The sequence below is a fragment of the Peromyscus maniculatus genome, chromosome 22, assembly GCF_049852395.1.
Source record: "Peromyscus maniculatus bairdii isolate BWxNUB_F1_BW_parent chromosome 22, HU_Pman_BW_mat_3.1, whole genome shotgun sequence".
NCBI lineage: Eukaryota > Metazoa > Chordata > Mammalia > Rodentia > Cricetidae > Peromyscus > Peromyscus maniculatus.
The window spans coordinates 51,301,436-51,322,246 of record NC_134873.1 but is presented as its reverse complement, the minus strand read 5'-3'; positions in this window follow the sequence as shown (position 1 = coordinate 51,322,246).

The window sequence follows — 20,811 nt, the reverse complement described above, 5'->3', positions numbered from 1 at the left end:
TTTGAGAGGGATGAGAATTCAACGAGACTTTCAAAATCATTACAAAAACTAGAATTCTTGGTAAATAGCAGTTAAATTCCTTTCTCTTCTTCAAGCTCTCCTACATGATCAGCTTTTCAATTTGGCACTAACAGTTTATATTTCTACATCTATGTTCATTGTTTCTTTAGAGGTAGGATGAAGAATGCATGTTCTTAGGAGTGCAATTGGGCTTTGTTTTTGGACAGGGAGGATGCAAAATATTTTCCATGTTGTTCAGGCAGCAGGGATGCTTGAATGTTTTAAGAATGAATGCATAGCCTAGACAACAAACCCTAAATAACTTTAATAGTTATGCATAACAAATGAGGAAGAAAACTTCATACATTTTTAGGAGTATTTCATTGGCATCTGCATTTTGTAAAATGCTATTTATATTTCTTAAATTGCAGTGATATTGAAAGAAGAGTATAATCTATAAATCAACTTTATAATTGTATAGCTTCCTGTGTATGCACAAGAATAGTTGTGAAAAAGAGGACAAAATTGTTAATTAGTTGGGTCAGGAAAAAGGTAGCCCCTTCTTGTGGTTGTCATTGTTAATTTTGTGGTGCAATATAATTTTAGTAATTTGCAAATGTATGATTTAGTGGCTTTAAATACACTCACAGTGTTTTCATACTATTAGAACTTGGAAACTAACTGTTGACTACAATAAAAATCTCATGTACTCATTTATTGGTGAAAGGAGTAGATGATGAGTTAGATTAAAAACCCAAACAGACCTGAGTGGAAGAGTAAAAAAATAAACAAAATTGATTAAAGTTCAAGTAGACTTTTTTGTTCAGTTTTGTTTTATGTGGACTCTGTTTTTATATTGGTTTTATGAAGTCATAAAATACTATCCTAAAACCCGATGGAGGGAAAAGCAATTACATGTTCTAGAAACAAATGCTTTTTGAAATTGATATTTCTTCACTTTTATGACTAAGCTCTTGGTTAGAAAAATGTTGCAATAATGTCTCAAAACTATGACATGTTTAGGAGGACACTGCATTGTTGTACCGAAAATCTATGCTAGCCATTCAGGATTTTGACTAGATCATACATTAGCGATCACCTAGTCTGAATTGTCACTTTAGAGGCAAGGAAAAAGAGGCCCATAAGGATTTATCTTTTTCTCTACCTAGATCATGCTTTGTTCCAGAAAGTATTATACAGTAGTTTGCACAGATAGAAAAGGCAGAAAGATAACATAAATTGAAGTAGGTGAAAAAGGCGAACATGATAAGAGAGAGAGAGAGAGAGAGAGAGAGAGAGAGAGAGAGAGAGAGAGAGAGAGAGAGAAGGATCATAAAGAAATAAGATTGCATCTAAGAGGAACACACCTGCTTAAGTCTGTTGGGTGGCCACAGGTCAGACTTAGATGCTCTGCTGGCCAATGCAGGAGGGAATAGGATAAGCTAAGTAATTCAATTGCTCCAAAGATAATTGAAAATCATCTACTTGTTCATAAGATGGACAGGTACTTATTACAAAAGGGAAAAGCATCTCCTGGGAGCCCTGTTCAAAGAGCACATCTCAGAGTCAATATATATATATATACAAAGAACCTTCAGGTTAAAAAAGAGATAAGAAAAATATAAATAAAATAAAAATAAAACATAAAAAATAACAAAAAAAGGAAAAACACTGACACATTATGAGATGAGGAGCCTCCAAAGATGCTGTTGAGTTCATTTTCTGTTGGCCATCTACTGGTGGGCTCACAGCCTTCCCTGATGAGTAGTTTGTTTCTCCGGTGCGATTCTCTTGGAGAAAACTAAATGCTCACTTGCAAATAGTTATCAATCAGAGATAGCTTCTGGGTTGGGGATGGGGGCATGTGTCCACTTCTCCTTTCAGCTCTAGGACCCCATCTGGTGCAGACCTGTGTATGCTGCCCTAGTCTCTGTGATTTCATATGTTGTAATCATCCTGCTCATTTACAGGGCCGTGCTTTCTTGGTTTCCTCCATCCCCTCTGTGTAGCACGAATCTTAAAAGTTCTTATTAATAAAATCAGACCCAGTGCCAGGTATTGGGAATGAACGCTGGAAGATCAGAGAAGCAGAACAAGCCACAGCTTCCTCACCTCGCCAATTCCTCAGCTGATCCTGTTTCCTCAGACTGGAAGCCTGTGAGTTCTCATCCAAATGGATCTCAGCTGAACTGCTGCTAAGAGCCTGAAAGCTTAACCAGCTTAGTTCCTGGTTTTCATGTCTTATATACCTTTCTGCTTTCTGCCATCACTTCCTGGGATTAAAGGCATGAGTCACCATGCCTGGCTATTTCCATTGTGGCTTTGAACTCACAGAGATCCAGACAGATCTCTGTCCTTGGAATGCTAGGATTAAAGGCATGTGTGCCACCATTTTCTGGCCTCTATGTCTATCTAGTGGCCGTTCTGTTCTCTGACCCCAGATAAGTTTATTAGGTTGCACAATATTTTGGGGAACACAATATCACCACATCCTCTGGCTCTTATACTTTTCCCCTGAACCCTAAGGTGAGGGATTTGTTGGAGACCTCCCATTTAGGGCTGAGTGTTCCAAGGTCTCTCACTCAGTGCATATTGTCTGGCTGTGGGTCTCTGTATTTGTTCCCATGTGCTGCAGGAGGAAGCTTCTCTAAGGTTGGCTGAGCATGGATCTGTGAGTATAGCACCGTGTCATTCGGGATCATGCATGTTTTTGTCCCTCTTTCCTATTGACAACTCAAGAGTCTACACCTAATGCAGGCGAGGAGTCACACTGAAGCAATGTCAGTCACTGATCTGCTTGGGGTGGTATAGATGTGCTTCGACAAAAGTCATTGTAGAAGGTTTCTCTTTTGGTTTTCTGCCTGTATCTTTGCGATGGCCTCCCTCCCTGAAGGCTTACCTGTTTTATGGGTTGTCACCATTTCCAATAACCCTTTTCTATTGCTACCCATGTAACTGGAGGTTTTTCTCTGTCCTGCCTTGTCCCGAGGCCCCTTGTACATACTCACTCAGAAGCTTAATATTACTTATAAATGCTTGGTCGATGGCTCAGGCTTGTTACTAGCTAGCTCTTACATTTGAATTAACCCATTTCTATTAATCTAAGTATTGCCACGTGGCTGAGGCATTACTGGTCTGCTGGCATGTTGCTTTTTGGGCAGCCCGATGGCATCTCTCTCAATTTTGACCTTCTTTCTCCCAGTATTCAGTTTGGTTTTCCTGCCTAGCTATATTCTGCCTGGCTACAGTCCAAATCAGCTTTATTTATTGACCAATGAGAGCAGCACATATTCACAGCACATAGGAAGACCATCCCATAGCATACTCCAGTTCATAGTGCCATGTGTATTAGATAATGGCTCCTGTTAATTTTATACTTAGAATTATTTCAGGTCTTGTACTACATTGAGAATGAATTGCCCCTTATTCTAATGGCCCATGTGGTGGTTATTCTTGATTATCAACTTGACTGGATCAGGAGTCAACTGAGAAATGAGCCGTTGGGCAGGTCTGCAAAGGTATTTCCTGGAAGGAAGAACAAGGAGGACACCCCTGCCTCTGGCCCCTGGAGGCACCACTTTTTTGTGACAGCCTAGACCTAAGCAGGTCAGCTGGTGCTTTTTGTCTGCCTGCCTTCACCCATGTCTGGCGAGTGCATCTACTTTATTGCTGCTTCTGCTACCAGCTCTACTGACAACAGAACTTAGCCTCTGTGGCCAATGTGGACTGAAGATTTGTGGCTCTCCAGGAATTCTTTAGGAATTCTTCATATTCAGATTGAGACTATTGAGGTACCAGCCTTGTGTACTGAGCAGCTACTGCATTCTCAGCATCTTTAGTATACAGAGAACCATTGTTGGACTAGCCAGCAAGAATCATATAAGCCAATGTAATTATATCGATATCCATACATGTATATCCACATACACATATATTTTAATCCTATGGTTTCTGTTCCTTTAGAGCTGCTGACTAATACAGCAGCATGTAGTACTCTTTGCAATATTGATCCCCGTTTAGAGTTTCTGGCCCTTCTCCCATAACTATGTCATTGAAGCCATCCCACTGTGGTAATATGGATGCCTTCCTCCCAAGGTTACCAAGATTTCTCCATCCTTCCTTTCTTAACTGAGGGCTTACACGCTCCCTGGAACACGTAGATGCTTGAGTACAGCATATTCTGTTATATTATTTATTTAAACACTGATATAATTGCTATATTTAGCATTACCTGGAGGCTACCACTTTATCTTTACTTTCTAGTGTGGAGCACAGTAACTAGCCAGCAACACTCAAGACATATTTAATGCATGAAATAAAAACTACTATAGATTGATAAAATATGATTAGAAAGAAACACATCAAATTGACATAACATAAAAATAAATTTGTTCAATTGATATGCTAGAGAGTGATTTAAAAATTCCTTTGTTAAAAATCAGATGGCTGTAGGAGGGTGGCCTTAAATGAAGCCCCTCAATTCTATTTCATTGGTCAATGTGGCTATTTTTGTGTTAGAACTATGCCATTTTTATTAGAGCTCTGTAGTATAATTTGAAAAATGGGGTAGTGATACCTGTAGCAGTTTAATTGTTCAGGATTTCTTTATATATCCTGGGTCTCTTGTGTTTCTACATGAAATTTAATATTATTTTTCAAATTCTGTGAAGAATTGCATTGGAATTTTGATGGGGATCGCACTGAAACTATGAACTGTTTTTAGTAGGTGGTCATTTTCACATTAATCCTATGAATCCAAGAGCATGGGAGGTCTTTTCATCTTCCGGTACCTGTTTTGGAGTTCTTGGTCAGTGGGGTCTCACAGACCCCTTACATATTACTGGCTATTGCCATTGCTCTGGCTTATCCTCCAGAATTCGACAGTAATATCCCATTGCTAATGGTGCCATACCCTTCAGTCTTAAGACATGGTGAAGTCAAGGTACTGTTGACCTGGGAGCTTCAACCCTATTGGCTAGCTTTCAAGTTCTGGAAGGTGACATGCATTTTACCAGTAGAGAAAAGTAATCACTATTCTTACTCAGCCATGAACTCTGTGAGTTACAGCAATAAATGGTCTGGTAAGACATGCCCACTGAAGTAATAGTGGCATGAATATCATGGGAGTAATTAATTAATCACATTCTCATTGGAATTAAGGACCTCTTCATGAACAGAAGCCCTCATCTGACACTGACACAAGCACCAAGAACCTGTAACTGGGCAGATCTTAGGCAGCAGGGGAGAACCTACTGCTGTTCTACTAAATGGACATAATCATAGTGACTTACTGCTCTAGCCATAGGTTAGTGCACCCCTCAGCCCTCATCAGTGAAGTTTCTTTCTTTAATTAGATGATGATTAAGACAGAAATCCACAATGAATGAAGGTGTAAATGAACAAGAGACTATGGATTACTCAGAAATCCTAATGGGGACACCCTTTCCTCCCAGGTTTGAGGGAGCATCAAAGAAAGGGGTTACACATACTTTAAGGGCCAGAAGCAATAGATGACTATGAGAAACTGTTTTCTAGACAAAACAGGGCAATTAGGAATATGAATTCACTGGGCCGCGGTGTCACAAACCTTTAATCCCAGCACTCGGGAGGCAGAGCCAGGCGGATCTCTGTGAGTTCGAGGCCAGCCTGGACTACAGAGCAAGATCCAGGACAGCCACCAAAACTACACAGAGAAACCCTGTCTCAAAAAACCAAAAAAAAAAGAAAGAAAGAAAGAAAGAAAGAGAGAAAGAAAGAAAGAAAGAAAGAAAGAAAGAAAGAAAGAAAGAAAGAAAGAAAAGGAAAAGAAATACGAATTCACAGTGGTTGTGATAGCACACACAAGGCCCTTGCAAGCCAAACTAGACAGACAACAGCATGGAGAGGGGGCAGGTAGATACGAAATCCTACTCCTAGCCGAGCAGCTAACGACAATTGATAACTGCTGGGAGCTGAAGAGTAAGTTTCTTTAAGGGCATGGCCACTGGTAGGCTGGCCAAGCTCCAGTGGCTGGCCCTATGTCCCAGAGTATACAGCTAGCACAGATTGGAATTGACAGACATAAAATACAAAAAAGAAAACAAAGTTGTGTGGATAGGGAGAGGGGAGGGATCTGGGGAGAGTTGGAGGAGGCTGAATATGATCAATTATATGAAATTCTCATATAACTAACAAAATATTTTGAAATTTCCCATCTTTTATAATTTGGTAAAAATCATTTTTATAATGAAAAGAACTAAATATAATTAAAAAGATAAATGGTGTAGTGGGAGGTGAGACTGTGCTCCCAAGCCAAACATTTTCTCATAAAAGTTCAGGATAAGATATGTATTTCAGCACTGGCCTCAGGGACTTGGTGAATACAAATGGCCCGATAAAGGCAAATATAAAATCAATTTACGTATGTTTTTCTCTTTCCTTCATTCAAAAATATTCACACCTTTAAATTACTTGTGTCCCACTTTGTTCCAGAAATAGACTTTAAATAAATGTATAGTGAAGCATAACATCTAGAAAGGTTAAGTAAAACTATTTTGAAGAAGTGAAGGAAAAATAAAATGGAGTCCACTAAGAAGAACATAGGCATAGAGCATCAAGTTCAACCTATGAGTTTCTAGGTGCTGGCCAGCAGTGGCCATATTTAATATTTCTAGTGATCAAGCTGGCAGAGAAAAGTGATGGGTCTGTAAGAGGCAGAATCAAGCCATTTATTCAGCGATTATGTCTAAGTGAGAACCCGGTACTGTGGCACATGTCTGTAATCCTAACCCCTGAGAGGCAGGGCCAAAATCACTGCAAGTACAAAGTGTGAGGATTTAGCCTGGTCTGCATAGGGAGGTCCAGGCTAGCCAGGGCTATCTGGCAAGATCTTTTCCCAGTGCCACCCTTCACATAACCCAAAAACGAATGATGAGAAGTTTTTCTTATAGACGCTTTAGGAAAAGATGTAGTGTGAGAGAGTGAATTGTGTGCTCCTCATATCCTTAGATATGCACAGTGTTGCATTTCGTTTATCGATTTCCTGTAAGGTCGCCTCGAACAGGAAAAGACAGTGCTGGAACACAATTAAATGTGGTTTGTCCTCTAGGAGACTGATATGATCATATTTTTTGACAGTATGAGTAAGTCTAGTAGAGTCTGTGAGTTCATATGAGTGTGGATTCATGACTCCCTCTCATCCCCATTTCCTCTTAGTTCTACAAAGCCTCAACTCAGTTGTTTGGAACTAAATTATTATTTTATATAACCACCCTGGGAGTCTTTGATGATACAAGAAGGTTTATGAGGCACTTTTAATTAACATAATTGCTGAGTGTGTAAAAGAAGCAAATGAATTGCATGTACTTCAACTGATCATCTGAAAATTAGGTTTCTCTAGGTTAAGTTAAAATTGTTGTGTGCAGATAATTTGAGATTGTATTTCCTGGCTAATATTCCTGAAATATTGTTAATCTATGCTACCAGTTAATTATGGAACTGTATCTCTAATAATTTATTCAGGATGAGACTGAAAGAATTTCCTTAATATCTAAATATTTAATATTTAAATATTTAATTTCCTTAATATTTAAAGTATAGTATAAAACAAAGTCATAATTTAGAGTAAGTATTCAGACTCTTAAAAATACCACCATACATATTTTTGGTGATGTAGCCCTTGATGGAACTTGGGTTGCTGCCCAGGGTAACCTTGAACTCATGATCTTACTGTCTCAACTTATTATTAATTTTTTTCATTTTACATACCATCTCCAGTTCCCCATCCTCCCCTTCTCCTGACCCCTCCTGCATGCTATCCCCAAAACACTCATCAGAGGGGGTAAGGCCTTCCTTGGGTAGTCAACAAAGTCTGGTATACCAAGTTGTGGAAGGGACCAGCCCCTCACTGCTGCATCAAGTCTGAGCAAGGTATCCCACCATTGGGAATGGATTCCAAAAAGCCAGGTCATGTACCTGGGATAAGTTCTGGTCCCTGGGTAAGGGAGAAATCTGTCTCAACTTTTTAAACATTGAAATATGGTTGTGGGTCATCATGCCTAGTAGAACAAACTCAGGGATTTACTCTAAGATATGCACACAGGCATTCAAATAATTCGAGCATGACAAAAATAAATTTAACTTGCACAAAATTAAAGTCTGTGTAATCAGAAGCTTAGTGTGGTGACAGACACTTTTGTGCCTTCATGTCTCACTTTAATCAGTGATCCTGGTGGATCCTCTATGATGCTAGATGCAACTGTAGCTCCTAAGATGGCTCAAGAATCCCTGACTCCTTGTGCTGATGTTCTCAGCTTCACAGGATGTTATTGAACCCACAGAAAATGGAAAATATCAAGAGTCAGAAAATGCAGTCAAAGTACCAACTAAACATCATAGTTTAACACAGCGCAATGCTTACGTAGTGAGGTAGAGGTAAGAAAGCTCCCAGTTAAAGGTTCATTTCCCCTCACATCCCAGGAGCTGACTGGGAGCTTCTGATCCTATTGCTGTCCAGAATTGAGACAGAGTACCATCTTGCTAGCTAGAAAATGATAACAATTTAAACTCTGCAGTGTGTTTCTTCCCAAGTGCCGACTGCTTTGGCACCATTGGAACATTGAAAGTTGTAATTCAGCCATTGTGTTGGGAACTATCTATATCCAGGCATGACTGAGTCTTGCTGGGCATGGATTATCAACTCAATCCTAACAAGTTATGTTATGATAGAAATGTTGAGACATGGCTTTCAAGATTTAACTATATAAGGAAAATATAAAAGCTTCCATCCCAAGTACTTGCTTTTGCTATTTTCTGTCTATGTTTTTCCTTTTTCTTTCTGTTTTTCTTGTCCTTGGGAAAGCTGGCATTTTGCCATCACACCTGTGCCAAGGCTGCATTGCAAGGAAGACTCCAGTTAAAAATCAACAAAGAGAGGAGCCTGCTGGGGCCTGTCATAGATAGTGAACGCATTTGGAAGTCAGGTACAACTTCAAGTACAACTTCAGGTACATCTTCAAGTCTGGCCAATAGCTTGACAGGAATATCATGAGAGATTCTGTCCCTCCACACCAGCTGTATCTGAATTTCTGACTCTCAGAAACTTTGGAGTATTAGGTCACTCATTTTTATGCTACATCAGGTAACTAGTTCAAACATGAACACATAGACTGAGATTTCTTACCATGTGATAACATGTAAGCTATAAAAGATTCTCTTTGAGAAGTTGATTAGTAATCAATCTGACAATAATCAGATAATAATCAGATAATTGGCACCATTCCTGTGTGAATAGAAAAGTACAAAAATGAACAGTGGTTGGTGAACTGCTTGTGCAAACATGCTACAAAATCATTAGGGATATGGACACAAGTGCCATTTGTCATACTCTGTTGTACTGAGCAACTGCTTTGGAACAGGGAAACATCATTGGCTGGTTATCAATTGACTGGGAAGTGTCACTTGTGGTTGTTGTCTATAAACCAAGGCTTAGTTTATCAGACTTTAGTGAGGGCCAATGGTGTGTTCAACAGTCACATTTTGTGGATTCAGAGACCAATGGTCTCAGTCACTGTCCTCATGGAGCTTATGATAGGGGTGGAGGTTGAGCATGGGGGGAGGGGAAAGGCAAAGGAGAGGACAAAAGTTATATTGCTTTGTGATAGATGAAAATTATGAGGGAATTTCAGAAAGCTTTCCTGGGAAGATGGTGGTTTTTGAGCTGTGATTTATTTTTAGAATACTTAATAGTTTTTAGGTAGACATTGGTGGTATAAGAACTCTCAGGACTGAAGAAAGAGATGGTGTGATGGTTTTGCCACGGCCATGTAGACAATGTCTAATGCATACAATATTTGGTTGACTATAATTTAACTTGAAGAACATTCTCTGTCTCTATAATTTAATGAATTGTTAATTCTGGGAAGGACAGATTTTAGTATTTTAGATGTTGAAGAGGTAATTTATGTCCTTAATTTATATTTAGCATCTCAGGTGCCTAACATATGATAAATCTAAAATGTAAGGTATGTCTTTAAAGTACAGAATACATCTGGGCAACACTTCTATATAAAATTTTATTCCACCAGAGCTGTGCCTTTAGGAAATTTTCAAATCATATTAAACACAGGTTTAAGGATGTGTTATGACAAGGTGACAGTTGTGGTCAGAGGAGAGACTCTCTCATTTCCTGAGATGAGGAATGTTTTCTTCATCTCAGTAAAACCAGGAACTGAAACTAGAGGTTGGGTTGAGAAAAATCCCCAGGAATTACCACTATCAGCTAACTCAATGGGCCTTGGAGCTCAGTGCTACTCTGTGATGGTCCAGCAAGGGTTCAAGGCAAACTCTCAGCTGCTCATTCTACTACAGTCAGAGCAAGAAATGACAGTAGAATTGAAGTGTTTGCATCCCAAAGTAAAGTTTTAAGAAGGAAGAGAAACAAAATTCAAAGCTTGAGTGGTTTAGGTTCCTTCCATGCATTCCAGTAGGAACATCATGATGTCACAGTATTGATTTAATAACCTGAATGAGGAAATGTCCTTAAATGTACTAAAAAAGGCTATTGATAACAAGCCTGTAGTCAACATTATGTTAGATGGAGATAAATTGAGAGCATTTCCTTTAAAATTAGGATTGTGACAAGGATGCCCACACTCCCTTTTCTTATTTAAATCAATATTCAAAGTCTTAGCTATAGCAGTTAGACAAGAGGAAGACATGAGGGGATAAAAATAAAAATAAATAGTCAAACTATTTATATTTTAAGACATGATTCTAAACTACATAGGCCCCACATAATTTATGAAAAACTCTTAGACATAATAAATATTTATAATAATGTTATAGGATACAGAATCTATATAAAGAGTATCCTTTATATATACCAATAATGTTCTCTCAGAGAAACAAATTATGAAAAATGTCCCATTCAAAATAGCTACAAAATTAAGTACCTAATCAAAGAAATTAATACTTCAAGACACTGAAGAAAATATAAGAAGATGTTGGTAGTGATGGGAAGATCTTCCATGTTCTTAAATTGCTAGAGTTAACATTTTAAAAATAACTGTACTACCCAAATTTATCTACAGATTTAATGTAATACCTATCAAAATTATGATGTGATGCTTCACAGATCTAGAAAAAATTCAAGAATTGATATGGAACTACAAAAGACCAGGAATAACTAAGACAATTCTAAGGAGTCAGACACATCTGGAGAGCTCACAATACCAGGTCATAAATAATACTCTACAGAGCTAAAATGATGCAGACCGCCTTGCACTGACATACAAACAGACAAGTATGCCAATGGAATAGAGGACCCAGAAATAAGTTGAAAAAACCAAGCCCTCATAATTCTTGGCAAAAGAGGCAAAAAAAAATACAATGGAAAAATAGCCTGTTTCACAAATAGTCTTGGCAAAACTGAATATCTGCTTGAGGAAGAATGAATTGAGATGTAGAACTTTCACCTTGTACAAATATCATTTTGAAATGAATCAAAAACTTTGACTTAAAGGGTAATTAAAAGTCAAAACTCATACCAATGAATTCACATGCATAGTATACTTCATGTTTGTTGATTATGGTTTTTTCAGGGCATAACACAATGGCTCAAGCAGAAGGTAGGATATTAGGACTTGAAGATGAAGTAGAGGAATTGGGTCACTGAAGCAAAGAATATGAAAAAAATAAAAAATACTCAGAAAGGACATATAAGAACTTTGGGGCACTATGAAAAGACCAAGCCTTCAATTTATAGCGATGGATGAGGAAGAATCCTAGGTCAATGACATCAACCAGATCTTCATCAAGATCATAGAAGAAAACTCCCCCCAAATCAGGAAAGAGACACCTACACATTCATAAAAAAAACCCTCATGAAATTGATGTTTAAAGAATAAAATGCACTAATTTCAACAGTACTCACAAAGAGTTACAACCTACAGAAATATTCAGATACTGAAAACAATTTAAAATTACAATTTTCTATAAGGTGACAGCCTCTCATAGAGTCACATGTGAACAATGCCCATTTGAGAACTTACTTTGCATCAAAAATGTATGACTAAGACACAGGAGCAGACAGGACATAGAGCTAATAGAGCATGAAGATTGTTAGAAATATATATCTTTTTAAATTTTTTTATTCAGTTTATATATCAACCACAGTTCCTCTTCCCATTCCCCCTCCTGCTCCCCTCAGCCTCCTCTCTCACCCCTCAACCCACACCTTATCCACTCCTCCAAAAGGGTAAGGCCTCCCATGGGGGGTCAACAAAGTTGAGGTAGGACCAATCCCATCCCCCCTGCATCAAGGCTGAGAGAGGCATCCCACCACAGGGAATAAGTTCCAAAAAGCCAGTTCATGCACCAGGAATAGATCCTACCCCTCAAAAAAGCTACAGAACTGTCTCTCACAGGCAGAGGGCCTAGTTCAGTCCTATGCAGGCTCCACAGCTGTCAGCCTAGAGTTTGTGAGTTCCCACAAGCTTGGTTCAGTTGATTTCCCCATCATGATCTTGACTTCCCTTGCTCTTATAATACCTCCTCCCTCTCTTCGACTGGACTCCCAGAGCTCAGTTTGGTGCTTGGTTCTGGATCTCTGCATCTCTTTCCATCAGTTACTGATGAAGGCTCTATGATGATAGTTAGGGTATTCACCAATCTGATTACAGCTGAAGGCCAGTTCAGGCACCCTCTCCACTATTGCTAGTAGTCTAACCTGGGGTCATCCTTGTGGATTCCTGGGAATTTCCCTAGCACCAGGTTTCTCCCTAACTCCACAATGTCTCCCTCTATCAAGACATCTCTTTCATTGCTCTCCCACTCCGTCCCTCCCCCAGCTCTACCATCCCATTCCCTCTTCTTCTCATTCCCCACCCCCTTCCTTCTACTACCCTTCCCTGCCCTCAGTTTACCCAGGAGATCTCATCTATTTCCTCTTCTCAGGGCGATCTATGCATCCCTCTTAAGATCTTCCTTGTTACCTAGCTTCTCTGGAGCTGTGGGTTGTAGTTTGGTTATCCTTTGCTTTACAACTAGACTGATCTCCAAAATATATAAAGAATTCAAGCTAGGCAGTGGTGGTGCACGCTTTAATCCCAGCACTTGGGAGGCAGAGCCAGGTGGATCTCTGTGAGTTCCAGGCCAGCCTGCACTACAGAGTTCCAGGAAAGGTGCAAAGCTACACAGAGAAACCCTGTCTCAACACCCCCCAAAATAAAAGAATTCAAGGAGCCATACATCAAAATGCCAAATAATCCAATTAAAAATGGGGTACAGATCTAAACAGAGAATTCTCAACAGAAGAATCTCAAATGGCCAAAAGATATTTAAGCAACTGCTCAACATCCTTAGTCATCAGAGAAATGCAAATCAAAATGACTCTGAGATACCACTTTACACCTGTCAGAATGGCTATGATCAAAAACACTAATGACAGTCAATGTTGGAGAGGATGTGGAACAAGGGAAACACTCCTCCACTGCTGGTGGGCGTGCAAACTTTTACAGCTACTATGGAAATCAGTATGGCGACTTCTCAGAAAATTGGGAATCAATCATTGATACCACTCTTGGGCATATACCCAAGGATTGTTCAATCATACCACAAGGACACTTGCTCAACTATGTTCATAGCAGCATTATTCATAGTAGTCAGAACCTGGAAATAACCTAGTTGCCCCTCAGTTGAAGAATGGATAAGGAAAATGTGGTACAGTTACACAATGGAGTATTACTCAGCTGTGAGAAACAATGATATCATGGAATTTGCAACCAAATGGATGGAAATAGAAATTATCATCCTGAGTGAGGTCACCCAGACTCAGAAAGAGAAACATGGTATTTACTCACTCATAAATGGATACTAGATGTAAAGCAAAGAAGTATGCTTAAATAAACATAACTTTGAAATTTCTGAGAATTCCTGGAAATGCTGATTTATTGCCCCCAATCTCAAAAAGTGACATGCCGGGAATTTGAAAACACTGAGAAGCTTGCATTCTCCTCTGTATGTTATAAGTGTGAAATGTGTCATTGCTGCCAAAAGAGCACATATTTTTCCTAAAAGTTAATCAATCCAGAATAAATATTTCTTAGTACTAGATGATGTAGGGGAACAGTAGCAAAAGATAGAAGTCTTCAGACTCTTAGGAGAGTCAACTGTGGTAATAGACATGACTTCTGTATTCTGGGGAACAGCACATTCAGTGATGCATCTTAACCCTATTCTTCTTAGAAGTAGCAGATTTTGATCATCCGCATGCTGTTGCTCAGAAGGCATTATTATCTCAGAGGAAAATAGTGTAAAGTTCTTCAGTCGCTGTATGCATCTCTTGCGTCTTTAACTATTTTATATGGTCCATAATCAGAGAACTGACTTATCAACATTCTTAACACATCACTTAACATTCGCATGATTTTGGGAATATTTTGATGATAAATTGGTAAATGACAGAACCCTCCTATAGTAAAGCTGTTCATTTGCTTCAGAAACATGACTTAAGTTTCTAATACTACCATACTTAGGAGTAGCAAGGGAAATGCCATGCACAGTATGAAGTGTTTTCATGCTGTTGATTTTTTTTAAAGGTCAAGTCAAGGGAAAAATACTATTTGAAAACATTTAAATAGATTGGCATGGTACACTTGTTTATTTAAATGAAGGTAATTTAGTGTGCTACATCTATATGTCAACAACTGTTATAATTCTATGAAACAACTCATAAATCACAAAGGAGGTACCAAGAATAAAAGAACAGTGGAGGGAAATTGAAGAGCCATTGAAACAGTGGAACTGGCAGTACAGAATGTTGAGCTCCAAACAGATCTGAGAGATGCAGCTTTTGCCAACAATAATGCTTTCCGTGGTAAGTCCAAGCACAAGGAATGTGGCTTTGTAGCTATTGAAAAAGCCCACAGAGACAAATGAAAAGAAAGCACATTTTCTACCATGCATGCCATGTTATTGGAGGCAGTTTAGAAGGATTCACATATATCTGCAAATTACACAAAGGCTAGCAGGCAGGTGTGGTCTTTATGTCAAACGATGACTCAGGCTGATGACAATGGTGAAGGTCAATTCATTTTAATTTTTAGAAGTATCGTGAAGTTAACATTACTTCCAAAGATCCTGAAAATGTGGAGCCTGTGTTTCTGTTTTCTGAAGTTGATGTTTTGGACAGCTTTTGCAGTAGCAACAAATGCCCTCACATCACACTGGCATACAAGAACAAACATTTCCTTCTAACTCAGGTTGCAGGATACCTCTAGGTCAGTTGCAATGCTTCTTTGGTTCATCCTCACATTTTGTTTTCCCACTCCAGGGCCCTGAAGAGGTGGCATCTATATGGACTCTGCTAGGCTCATGGCAGTGCTCAGTACATAATAAAGTCAGAGTCTAACCATCTAAGCAGAGTTTACGCAGCTGCTAAATTCTGAGCCATGAGTTTTTAATATTATTTTTGAGACTATACTATAATTATAACATTTCTTCCTGCCTCTAAACTTTCTCCACTCTCCTTCAAATTCATGACCTCTTTTTATCCTAATTTTTATTGCATGCATATATGTATATCATTTACATAAATATTCCTAAACATAACCTGCTCAGATCATATAATGTTACTTGTATGTGTGTTTTCAGGGATGACCATTTGGTATTGGGTAATTGGTATACTCTTCCTTGGGGAAGACTATCTTTCCCACCCTGGCTTTCCTTAGTTGCCTGTAGTTCTTCGTGTAGAGTTGAGGACTTGTGGGCTTTTCCCATCTGCTTTGGCATGTCTATTGGTATTGTCCTTTTTCAGCTCACATTTGGGTACTCAGTCAAGAGACCTTATGGGTAAAGATTCTGCTATTACTAGGAGATACAGTCGTGCTCAACAAGAAGGAAACATTCTTGGTATGTCAAACCTAGCTAACTAGTCAGTGCTAGTGAAGTCATGGTTATTGGAGAAGAATCTACAACCACTTATGGTGATATTTTATTTTGTACTAAAATGTTATTTGTATATTAATAAATGAAGTTGCCCAGGGGTCAGAGCTTTTAGCAAGCCATAGGAAAGCTGGGTGGTGGTGGTGCACGCCTTTAATCCCAGCACTTGGTAGGCAGAGCTAGGTAGATCTCTGTGTATTCAGGGATACAGCCAGCATTGGAGACACATGCCTTTAATCTCAATACCAACCATAGAAGATCTGGAGGTCTGTACAGACAGGCAGTGATGAGGCGGTCATGTGGTTGGGTTTACAACCAATGAGAAGGTAGAACTGAAAGTCTTTATAAAGACTTTAACATAGGAAGTAGCTCTCTTTCAGAGAGGTAGGACCACCGCAGGAGGAAGAGTAAGATTTTAGCTCTTAGCTCTGACTTCTTGGCTTTCTTCTTTGCATTGGTTCTGTGTTTCTTATTTAATAAGACGGTTGGTTACATCTACAACCACTAATTTAGTAAACCAGCATAATCCCTAAGAATAGTCTATAAACATGGATAAACAGAACTTTCATCCTTCATCATGGAAACTTCACTTTGCAACAGACTGAATCATGTTTGCTCCTAGTTTTTGGTCATAACAAGCCACAAGGCCAACCCTAAAATTTACTGGGATTAGAGGTTCATTTGTCATACTGAGAAGGGTCTCAAAAGTGATGAGGAGATAAAACAACAACAACAACAAAGAATACAATCCTATACTATTGACAAAAAGGCAAATTTTTAATAATTTTGGAAGATCTAAACATTCCATTAAAAATCATTGTGATAGTTCAGTCTGTAAAGTGCTTGCTGGGAAAACATGGGGACTAGCATATGATACCCAACACCCATGTGAAAACCAGGCATGGCAGTACACACTTGAGATATCAGCTCTGGCGAGACAGAGAAAGGCAGACCCCTGGGGCTCACTAGTCAGGTAGCCTAGCCTAATTGACAAGCCTCAGGTCCTAGTGTGACACCAAGTCTAAACACTGAGATGAGCAGCTCCTGAAGAGCAACAGCCGAGGTTGATCTCTGACCTCCACACACATGTGCACACCTGTATACCTGTATACCTGCACATGTGTGCATTTTGTGTCTCTTCTTTCTGGAGATATCTGCAGACCTTTCTTGGTTATCTCTCTTCCAGATGTTCTGAAAAATAAGTCCCACCCTCCATGATTTGATCATCTGTCTTCTTACTGCCAAACTATTCCAATCCTTATTCATGCAATTCAAATGATTGCTTCAATACGGAAATAACTAGAGTGAGGTTCCCCAAACCTGAGCCCCAGAACTGTTCTCTACCTGCCTTCTGTGACTTCCATTTGAGTGGTTTTTATTTATGTATGTATGTATGTATGTATGTATGTATGTATGTATGTATTTAATTTATTTTTGTCTCATGGACTAAATATTGTTACCAGAAATTGATCAGTCTAAATGTGTCCCTCCGTCCTATTTTCTCTATCATATCCATTCTAGATCATCCTGACTTAGAACTATGAATTATATGTGACTCCCCCCTCCTTTCACTGCCCAGCGGCCAAATGCCAAGATACATAGTATTCTAACACTGACATGTTTCCTGTAGCTATCCACTCATTTCCCACCATCACCTTCATTCTGCCTTATGTCTTTGAGTCATCTTAAGTTTAGATTCTCCCACACCATTCTCTCTTCTCTAGCTTCTTACTCATCTTCAGAGTTTCCACATCAGAACCCACAGAACTTTCTAGTTTCCTGACTCTAAACTGATCATACATTTATCCTGAAATGATTTTTTTCACAGTACTTCCAACTAGATGTCTTGAGGTTGTCTTTTGGAAGTCAATGTTAACTGAAGTTCCTGGCAGAGCAGGTAACTGATATTACCTGAACACGTTCAGAATTTCCCACTTGCTGTCTTTTATTGACACTTCTGACTCCAGCCTCAGCCATGCTTTTTTAAATTCATTCTCAAAAAACGTTTCTCTCAAAACTTTGCCTGATAACATTTAGTTTATATTTCTCCTTCAGCTTAGATTTTCATTGTTTTTCAGTGATTTGTAAAGTTATTTTTTCCATGACAGACTACCAACATTCCTGCCCCCAGATTGACGGCTACTTATGCTTTTCGTTTTCTGCAGCCTCTCAGAACTCTGTAGATCTCCTGACCCAGGAATAGGGTACAACACCTTGGGCCTTTTCCATACTAGGAAAACATTCCACTACTGAATTATATAGCCTTATCCTTTGTAGACAAGTAATAAAGTTGCTTTCAGAGCTTAAACTAGAATACAACCTCTCTGACATCTACTAGGCACTTCTTAAATGTTAATTATTACTGTTTTTAGTTACTAAGACTTCAAGGAACGCTAGTAAAATGTGGCTAGAGTTACTCAAATACATCTTCACATAAGTTCATACTCTTTTTTTGTTTTGTTTTGTTTTTTTTGAGACAGGGTTTCTTTGTGTAGCTTTGCACCTTTCCTGGAACTCACTTGGTAGACCAGGCTGGCCTCGAACTCACAGAGATCCGCCTGCCTCTGCCTCCCGAGTGCTGGGATTAAAGGCGTGCGCCACCACCACCCGGCTCAAGTTCATACTCTTTTATTAAAATAATTAGTAAATGAGAATACATTCTGGGTAGAGACCATTGAGAAATTTTTTCATTTTCTGTTTACACGAAGAGTTATAATCTTTTTTTGGGGAGGATGAATGGTAAGACCCATCCTTTTCACAAAATTAATTTATGATTAGGAATTTTAGGCCTAGCACATCTAGCAAATAAGTTTTCGGTAATATATTGTCTCTGAAAGTTGAAAAATATGAAATCATGATTTCTCATGAGTTTAATCTCCTTAGAAGATAAATACAAAAGGAAATGAATTATGACATTCTGCATTATGACTTCTCCAGCATCTCAATTACCTTGGTTTTTATTCTCTTAGAATAGTTACCTACCACATAATTGCCCTGCTCCATGTGAACTTAGAGAACTTTTCAAAAATAGGGCACAAATGGGTGGGTAGGTGTGCGAGTGTGGGCAGATCTACTGCTAATTTCAGTTTTTAAAACATAGGCTTTAACTTCTAGCATTTGTTGTCAAATAATGAGTAAATGCCTTAATTTTCAGAGACATTAACCTGTCAAAATCATCACACTCAGTTTACAAAACTGGGGAGACATGTGATGACTGTTATCAGAAGAAGAAGTGAAAGCAATTCTTCAGGATTCCAAACGCCAGGAGTCCCGCTTGTTTCATTCATTACAGTTGAACTTTTTAAAAGAAACATAAACATTTTTGAATTTCCCATTGGAATTTCTTGCTCCTCGACATTGAGAGTATTTCGGCCATGGCCACCAGAATTAACATCTGAGCTTTTCATTCCCCCTTAACCGGCCATGTTGTCTGGACTTCATTTTTTTTTTTTTTTTTGTGGCCTCTAAAGAACACTTACCTAAGTTTCCTACATAAAGTTTTACTCGGTGTAGTGAGATTTTTAAACCACCTCAAAGACAAAGGTCTTGTCTTATTCTTTAAAGTATTTCTGGAAAAAAAGGCAAATTAATTAAATTAAAAAAGGGTGTGTAGGTGGTTTGCTGTCTTAGACATTCAGAATAGCTCGTCTTTCTTCACCTTCAAGACAATGCATCTTCAGATGTCAGGAATCTGATGCTGCTGCTTGTTCATGTTGTAAAACAGAAAATGCAAACTTTGGTCACATTTTCAAGAGGATGCAAGTTTGGTGACTCAGCTTAGTTAGTGATAAATAAGTCTGTTCCTATCCTGAGATCATTAGATGCTCACGTCTTGAACTTCCCATGTGTAAGTAAGAAATGAGGACTAGATGGGCTTTTAAGTTTCAAATTCTAAACCCAAATAAAATGTGTTCTATATACAGGACCCATAGGTGGCAGTACCATGTAATAAAAGTAATGAAAGGACTTCTTTACATTAGGAAAGGCATGATATTGAAGCTCATTTTTAAATGAGATTTCAAGTAGAAAAAGAGAAAGCAGAAGCAAAATGGCCATCATTGCCTTTGTTTTGTGATGTTCTAGTTGCATGAAGTTAGCTGCACAAGAGAGAGAAAAATTAAAGCCTGCTTATCACTACAAAAACTGCATTGGGAAAGAGAAAAATGAGTCTGCTTATTTTTATATCAACAACATATTGAAAAATAACAAGCAGATTAAAAAAATGTGTGAAGACTTCAGTTCTGATGGCCGAAAGCAGGAATTTAAAACCACACAGTAGAAACCATGGACTTCTTGGTAGTAAAGTTCTGGTTATTTTGAATCTCCCCCCATAGACTCATTAGTTTGAATGCTTGGTGCTCAGTAAAACTGTTTGGGAAGGATTAGGAGGTGTGGCCTTGTTGGGGTAGGTGTATCACTAGGAAGTGGACTTTGAGTTTTGAATAGCTTAAGCCAGGTCCAGTGTGTCTCCTGTGTGCTGCCTGAATATCAGGATGTAAATCTCTCAGGTAATGCTCCAGTGCCATGATGATAATGCACTATATCTATAAAACTGTAAGCAAGCCACAAATTAAATGCCTACTTTATAAGCATAGTCTTGGTCATGGTGCCTTTTCACAGCAACAGAACACTGACTAAGGTTGAACTGATGTTGAACTATACAATGAGGCTCATTCTTTTTAGAGAATTTTACCAGTCAAGCTGTAACTTGACCTAAAGAAAACATTGCATTGTAAGATATTTTGGCATGTACATTCTTTTATCTCTATGCAGAACACAATTTGTTTACCTCAACTGGCAAAATATTGTCTCTTGAGTGGAAGAGCAAGCATCCTCTCTTAACAAAGTGATGATTATCTGCCCTGTACTGTCCATATCAGTTGTAGGCTG